At 47.6% G+C, this 7,624-nt stretch overlaps 1 long non-coding RNA gene across 1 annotated transcript; it reads right to left on the bottom strand.

The window, feature by feature from the left end:
• Positions 1 to 483: 483 nt before the first annotated feature.
• Positions 484 to 7,406, bottom strand: LOC140213113 (uncharacterized). Its single transcript, XR_011890053.1, has 3 exons — positions 7,067 to 7,406; positions 2,140 to 2,292; positions 484 to 694 (listed from the first exon to the last, which is right to left on the bottom strand). It is a non-coding gene; the product is annotated as an uncharacterized lncRNA (long non-coding RNA).
• Between the last annotated feature and the right edge of the window lie 218 nt (positions 7,407 to 7,624).

Genomic DNA, 7,624 nt, shown 5'->3' with positions numbered 1-7,624 from the left:
TCTGGTAAGATATATTTGGATGCCACATGGTTTTTGGATACTTTATTATTTACTTTCACTAAGCAGAGAGTAACATCCATAAAGGAGGTTCCTTGGGATAAAGTTCAGCATTAAATGAATGATGGGTGATAATATGGCACGTGAAATGCACAGAAGTATACTTACACTAACAAAAACTACAATTGTACATGTACCACAGCAACAAGTGCATACCATGAAGCTGGAATAATCTTTCTACTCCATGTCTAATTTATGCTCAAACTGAATTAATTTCTCAACACGGTTTACTCAGCTTACCTTAGGATTTTGTTTTCTCTATCAAAGAATGAAATATATTCAGGCTTACAATTGCGAACTTACATTTTCCGAACTTTCGATGTTCGGACCCGCCGTGGTTGCTCAGTGGCTATGGTGTTGGACTGCTGAGCACGAGGTCGCGGGATCGAATCCCGGCCATGGCGGCCGCATTTCGATGGGGGCGAAATGCGAAAACACGCGTGTACTTAGATTTAGGTGCACGTTAAAGAACCCCAGGTGGTCGAAATTTCCGGAATCCTCCACTGCGGCGTGCCTCATAATCAGAAAGTGGTTTTCGCACATAAAACCCCATAATTCTTTTTTTCGATGTTCGGGTGTTGTGCTGTACATGACCCCAAAGGCACATTTGACGGCCCATTTTCAGTTGTGCACACAGCTCCAAAAAAATAAGAAATCCAGGCTTTTTGAAAATTACACCTTTCTTGGCATGTAGTGCTGTCAAGTTATGAATACAATATAAAGGAAATTGAGTAAGTCTGCTTGTTCCTTCTAGTCCGGCAAGCATGAGGGCAAATAGAAAATGCAATCTCATGTCCATACCTATATACATTTTATAGCGTTCAATGTCTGCACTTGCCGGAAAATTCTCTAGCAGATTTAATTGATGCGTACATAGACTTCTGATTTTTTTCTTAAGGAGAACTTATTTAATTTGTGTTAAGGATACTTCTGCAACAAAAGCATGCTAATGGTACTATGTGCCACTACTTCATGCAGGAGAGAGAGAAACAACATTATTTATCCCATATTAAAGGGAAAGAGGCTGCGAGAAGAAGGCGAGGGAGGTTATCCTACTCGCGGTAGGTTTCCTCTACCACTCGGCCCACCTCAGGATAGCTTCCTGAAGTTCGGGGTTGTAGCTGCACATGGCAGCCTCCCACAGCTCCCTACTACTTGAAACACTCCAAAGGTTAGGGGGAGCGGAGTGGTTCTTGCATTGCCACATAATGTGGTTAAGGTCCGCTCTGCTAGCAGGAGAAAACTTGCAGGCTGAGGTAGGGTATATTCCCGGGTGAATTTTGTGACGTAAGGCAGGAGATAGAAAAGTGTGAGTCTGTAGTTTAGGCAATTCTGCCTCGCGGAGACCTCCGTACTTATTGTACGCCCTTCCTATAAGCCGTGTGGTGTGGCCTACGCTGGCAGTAACCGATTGAAGTGCATAGGTATTGAGTCAGTTAGATTGAATGTGCATGCCAAGTACACAGATTTTGTCTACTACGGGAACTTGCTTCCCGGTAATATTAATCTGAATGTTGGGCATATCGCATTTATTTGCGGATAGAAGCAACAGCTCAGATTTGGCTCTTGTAGCTCTTGAACCCGGCTCTTGTAAGGTATCTTGAATGTAGCCATCCGAGCTACCCTTAATCTATAGGGTAGTGTCGTCTGCATATAAAGAATATTGGAGATCCGGTATTTGTGCCAGCGTCCCAGCAATAGACTTCATAGCTAGGTTAATAGAAACGGCGAGAGTATGTATCCTTGAGGAGTGCCAAAGCTACCTAAAGTGATTGGGGGAGAAGTTTGATTATTGAGACTAACGACAGCTGTGCGATTGGTAAGAAATTCGTCGATGTAGTCATGCATTTTTCGACCACAGTTAATAACATTCAATTCACGTAAGATAGATCCATGATCTGTGTTGTTGAATGCACCGTGAAGGTTTAGTCCTAAGATGGCTTGGGTATCTTTACTAAATGCAGGAGTAAGAAGGTCATGCTTGAGCCTCAGCATGGCATCATGCAGGACATCCTACGTTCAACGCAAAACAAAGGCAAGAAGGGTTGGGGAACCTCAGTTCAACTTAGGCGAGCAACTTACATGCCCATGATCTTGCTGATGCCCGCAAAGATCTTTCATGGGATGCTTGCGTCGAAGCTTCATCCACAGCGTCAAACACTTAGACAGGAAGACACCTAGACGGAATTGCTGTCTTCTTTAAGCGCTTCCGACGTGGTGTCCAGACAGCTGGGTCTTGGAAGAAAAAAACGCATGTACTGTCGATATGCACTAACAGGGATGCATTAGTCTCTCTGAACTGCAATCAGTCGAAAAGACCTCAGAAGCCAGAATAAATTGCAAGAATATGCCTCCCAGAATGCCACCAAACTTGCTGCCCCTCACATTTCCGGTAATTGAACATTCGTGAACCAGCCATTCTACTCAAGACAATTGCGGCTACAGCAAAAGGTACATGAAGAACTTCGGTGCTAAAACTGCTTTTTCTCTTTGCTTGCGTTGGCCTTCCCCACATCTGGCTATGTCTCTTTCGAAGCAGAACACCCGCACTTACGTCGCAGTAACTGACGGCGATAAATGTCTCACGACTTTGCACAAATGAGAAATTCATCTCTCTGTTCGAAAATAGATGGAAAGTCAAGCCGACGTTGCAGAGCACAAATTAAACGAATGAGCGGTGAGTTCGAGAACAAGAAATTTTGAAGCAGGTACAAGGCTTTACGGAGAATGTTTGCGCTCCAACGTAGCCGCAATGGCATGAGTGACAAAAACCCAAACATTATTCATCCCACAACATATTTGAGTTAAGATTCTGTATTATTTCTTTCCCTGCGCATAATATGGTGGTATGCCTGCGTCTTTATGGAGGTACGGCTATTCGCGATTTCAAGTGCTCGCAATCGTCACTCACCTGTCGTATTCCAAAAAAAGTTCTCCAGCGTGAAGTGCGCACTGCAAACCTTCATCGCTTCTGTGACAGCTTTACCGATCCGCAACTTAATAATCCATTTCTTCCTCATGGATGCAGCCGGTGGGAATGAGTGAAGGCTCACATTACCTATAGTATACCGCATAATTTTGGCATTGCGGCACACAGCAAATGCGGTTACGTCTATAGTTGCTCATTCTGAGCACGTTAAGTGTCCTTCAGGATCCCGCTGGAGCTTCGAACGCGCTAAAACATCAATGAAAAGTAGAGGGAAAGCGTAGACAACACCAACACGCTACGCGAACGGGCGGCAGCCATAATCTTTCGATTGGTTCCGGCCGCCGCCGCAAGACGGCGCCACCGTACGTGCAAGTTGCGAATAGTGATTTCAAGCATACGAGACATGATATGCGCCAGAACGATGCTGGTGTATCACAAATATTTGATAGCATCTGCCGCTTATATGTTTCGTGGTTGCCTTAGGTTGGCCGTACACGAGCATGCGCTCTTATGTTTTATGTTTTTAGTCCCTACGCCAAGCGATCAGATAGTGTGCAGATTTACCATTTCCTGCTGGTAATACAGAGACCCCGGTTCTCTTCGTTGAATTAAAACCGATATACGCAAAATAGTTCACAACACATACACACACCGCGGCTGACGATGCGCGTCACATGTTTGCGCCCCCAAGAGATGTTTTCTCGTACTGTAATTACCGATGCACCGAAAGGCTTCCCTGACGACCTTATATGAACGTACATTGCGTAAATTTCACAAAGTACGATCTAAAACATCTCGAAATCGTTCCGCAGCACGCGACAGCAATACTTTCAAGCAGCGCCGCGCCGGATCACCCAAGCCATAGAGGAGGAAAGGCTCGCCGCGTGCCCTTTCCTCCTCGCCCGATGAAAAGATCCATACATTGGGGGGAGTGGCGGAAGGGCAGGGGGGGGGGGGGACGCTTAGCATTCTGTGATCTGTGAATCTGTGATTGCGCAACATATTTATCTGCCTTGTTTGACCCATTATGTACAGTGATATTTCTTAGATACGTAGATTTATTGGATACTTATACTTACAGTTAAATATCTCATTGCGAGGTTTTTTCTATACGTGCAGTGAACCTTGTTTCCAGTGACACCTTTCTTGCTCTTCATCAAGCTGTATCTTCGCGCTTGTATATTCCATTGTAAATTCGCATTTCTAATGTACGAGGACGAGTAAAATGAAAGTAAGCCAACCAACCCCGCGCAATAATGGTTCGGTTCATTATGTCCGAGGCATGCGCGTAGCACACAGGCATCTCTCATTTACAAAAGTGACACGCAAATGAGATGATAAATGTTCTTTAATGTTCTCATACACTGCGTTGAACATGGTTAACAGACATAATGGACGCTCCAAAAGTTGGACAGCCTGGTGAATGAAGATTTTTGACAGCTTAAGGTGGTTTCCCAAAAAGAAGTTAGTCTCCGTGCGGCTGCCATGTACGTTGCACATTGCATTTCACTGGCCACTGTGAAGCGTTGGAGCAAACGGTTCAATGAAGGACGTGAAAGTTGGAAAGGCGATCCAAGACCGGGCCAAAGCCACCGTGCAATCACCTCCAACGCAATTGCAAAGGTTGATGAGCTGATTAGACAAGAATGCAGAATGAGCATCGATGAACTGGCAGGGCGTGTGAACATAAGTCATTGTTTGGTTCACACCATAATTCATGAATATTTCGGTTATCAGCTCTTGTGTGCGCAATACATGCCCAAGATTTTGAACCACCGGCAGAAGACGGAGAAGATTGGCGCTGCCTTTACTCATCTCATCCGGTACCACAACGAGAGTGACGACTTTTTGTGTGCAATTGTGACCGGGGACGGATCATGATGCCACTACTACGAGCCTGAAACACGACGGCAAAGCTTACAGTAGGGACATTCGAATTCACCCCCCCCCCCTCCGCCAAAGAAAGCAAAGACCGTCATTTCCGCCGGAAAGGTGCTGCTGATTTTTTTTTCGATAATCAGGGGCCATTAATAATGGAATTTGCTAAACCTGGAGAAACTCTCAATCATTTCCGATATCGTGAAACGTCGAATCGGCAGCGTGTCGCAATCAAGAACAAACCACGTGGAAAATTGATGAATGGGGCCATCTTGCTCCACGACAATGCCCGTGTCCGTGTCGCTGATATAATTAATACAAAACTGGCAAAGTTCAAGTGGGAAACGCTGCAACATCCGCTATACAGCCCTGACCTGTGGCTTTGTGGCTTCCTTATTTTGGGGCCAGAGAAAAAAATAATTGGCCGACGATTACGCTTCTTGGTAATGCGATCTTTGAGCGCAGCTTCTGCCTTATTTAGCAACAGGCAACCACATACAGAACATGCAGTGCAGAGCGGAGTCGGTTGTGCGTTTGAGATTGGGCAGCACATACCGCGATCCGCCGCTATCGAGCCGGCGCTCCGGCGACGTGCCATCGCGCCATCTTATAGTGGGTCACCACTGCGGAGAGGGGGGGATTAGCAATTATTATTTAATATTTCTTCTGAGGTGCGATGAGGAAACGGGTGGAGAACAGGGGTACTGAGTAGAGGTCACACACTCATTCGCTCACAGACAGGCCTCAATGGGGCCGTACAAGGTTGGGGCGGGAACTAGAAGTAAGGGGACAAAACGCTATAACTATCTTTCGAGTCAATGCAACAGCACTGCGCCAGGTAAGTAGAGGTATAGGGCAAGAGTGGAGGCGGGAGGACAGCCAGGAGCAAGCACTGCCAGAGACGACAAATGCCACTGAGGAACACGCTCCGGAAAACGGGGAAGCGAGAGACGGCTGAGAGCCGTTCATCCACGCGACGCGGATGCGGAGGAGCAAAGAGCCTTGCATCACGCGCGAGGCGCCAAGGAGCGCCCTCCACTGGCCCCGCGGCGGTGCGGCGACGGTGGGAGAAGGGACGGCGAGGGCGGTGTGGACGGTAGCGGGGAGAGTCTCTGAAACGGCGCTGTGCAGGGAACGGGGGCGAGAGGATAGGCGAGAACACGCGATCCGGCTTTGGAGGACAAGGGGAGAGCAAGAGTCGCGCCGCGCGCGAGAGATGGCGCCAAGACCGCGGATGATGGCCTTGGTTACGACGAGGCACGACGGCGACGCGAAACGCGGGAAAGGGTGCCAAAGAGCTGCGCTCTAAAACAGCTCAAGGAAACGATAATTCGTGCCCGACGATGACGTGAAAGAGTCGGAGACTTTTTGAAGCCACAACCCAAGGTATTTTATGAGACGGGAATCACGCAACTCGTTAGTGAGACAAACGTCTAAATGCTCATGGAGACTACCTTTACATAATGTACCCCGTTCGCATTGGCTCACTTTGATTTGACTCGCCGTCGCATATATTGCAGAACTCCTGCTTTCTATATGTGCTCTCTGTTGCGGCTGTAATTTCGGTGCAATCGCTCACATTACACCACCGGTGACAGCTGCTACTGCGCAATGCATTGGAACAAGGGACAGCGTCATTGTGATTCTTCCCTGGCCGTTGCATATGTACATAAATGTAAACAAGGTTCTTGAATCACAAAATTTTCATTAACATATTTCTCCTGCTGCACTGCATTGCTGGTTTCGAACTCATATAGTTCTGTAGTTCGTGTGGTAATTTCTTTACTAATTAATTAGAAAAAGAACATGGAAGCATTGTTATCAGCTATTTCGGGCACAAATTTTGGGAAATACGAGTACATTACTTTATGAAAAAAAGATGACATGTCTTGACAGTGCGTAGCGTCCAAGAATTCGTGTGAAGCATCTTTCGCAATGGCAATGCAGTTATTATTCATGTAGTTTATCCCTCAAAAAGGTCTATAGAGTGGAGGCGGAGCCGCCACGCGACCTCCCCAAGCGAAATCTGGCTACGCCACTGCTACTACATGGGTCCGAACAAGCGCACGGGGTGCAGGAGATTTTAACGCTTCCTAACATCCCGAATCCTCGCGCACACCAATGTATTGGCCTTGCGGGCTTTTTCAGCTCTGTTACTAAACTTAGCTATGAAGCTGGTATCATTCAGCCGCAAAAACTTACGTTTTGCAGGAGTAGTTCACGGATAGTGTAGAGGCAACCACGTAGCTCTCCGTTACCAACTTGTACGCCTTTCGTCGGCCCTTCGCAGTTGTAGTGGAAAGAAAACTGCTGATTGCCGTCTCCCGGAGTGGCGGGAGGCACGACAAGTCACTCTCCCAACCATGCACACGGTAAACGACATCGCCCACGTCGAAATGAGCGTCGAACTATCCGAGAAGCGACGTTGCTGCAGCGAGTCGACAGCACATCGTTACGGCCATGGAGGAAGGAAAACTGATGAGGCGACCTGACGTCACTCTTTAGGAAGCTAATGACATCTTCGACTGGTCGTTTCAGAGCGCTCTCGCAGGCGGCGTTGTCTTCGGCTGGTTGAAAGGGGGTGCGCGCCCTGCATTCGACTGGTTCCTCTCGAACGCTCTGAGGCGCTCCGAGCTCCGTCGTCAGGGCAGTCGTCGAGATCGAAGCTTCTCCCGCAACGTCTTCACAGTACAGCGTCGCTGCAGTTTGCGACGGTCCACCACAACCTAGGCCACTGCGTGCTGGCGTCTCGACGAACGA

This window comes from Dermacentor andersoni, chromosome 9 (assembly GCF_023375885.2).
Source record: "Dermacentor andersoni chromosome 9, qqDerAnde1_hic_scaffold, whole genome shotgun sequence".
Taxonomy (NCBI): domain Eukaryota; kingdom Metazoa; phylum Arthropoda; class Arachnida; order Ixodida; family Ixodidae; genus Dermacentor; species Dermacentor andersoni.
The sequence above is the reverse complement of the archived record's forward strand: the minus strand, read 5'-3'. Positions and strand labels throughout refer to the sequence as shown.